The sequence below is a fragment of the Schistocerca nitens genome, chromosome 5, assembly GCF_023898315.1.
Source record: "Schistocerca nitens isolate TAMUIC-IGC-003100 chromosome 5, iqSchNite1.1, whole genome shotgun sequence".
Lineage (NCBI taxonomy): Eukaryota > Metazoa > Arthropoda > Insecta > Orthoptera > Acrididae > Schistocerca > Schistocerca nitens.
The window spans coordinates 792,169,196-792,170,011 of record NC_064618.1 but is presented as its reverse complement, the minus strand read 5'-3'; positions in this window follow the sequence as shown (position 1 = coordinate 792,170,011).

Here is an 816-nt window from a genome sequence, read left to right as displayed (position 1 = left end):
TATTTGGTTATACCTTCGATGTAAATCACTGGAAACTCGTTACAACCGTAATAAAATGAGTTGTGGGATAATTCTTGGCAGTAAGCTAAGGAAGTGTGACTCATCCACTAAGGAAGTTGATTCTGTTCGACAGATTCTTGAGTATTGCTCACCAGTCTGCGATCCTTGCCGGGTGATATTAATACAAGAGTTAGAGATGATCCAAAGGAGAGTGGCACGCTTTGTAAGTGATGCACTACTTCGGAAGTGCTCGTTGATCTCCTGAGGTAGACAGACGCTGCAATAGAGGAATTTTGTATCGCGGAGAGCTTTTGCGCAGTGCAGTGCAGTGCAGTGAAAGCTCCTTTCGGTGAATAACCACAGAATTGCGTAAAGCCTTACTGAATGAAAAGCAATGTATGCTAATCTACAGACTTTCTTTTCTCGAAGAGACTTGCAATCATACAAAGAAAAAAAAAATCAGATGAACAGACTTGTTTAAGAGACTACAGAGACTTTTAGTTTTGTAATGTAGTTTGTCCTCATCATGAACATCTAAATTTGTAAGGGTCTCCCTTTTATCACGTACTACCTTCATTTTTTTATTAGTACTATTTGAATTTGCTCAACTCCGGGCCACGTGAAACAACTGTTTTATGACATCATAGTCATTTCCTTTTCTTGGCTTCCCATACTTCTTGATTCCTGCTATCTGCTGTTTTCTTCCTTTTAACTCCGCACTCATCTCTCCTTTTGTATTTCCCTCCTCAAACCGTTTTCTATATCTTTGTCTTTGTTATTCCCAACTCCTTTAGGTTTTTGTTGACCTCTATAAAC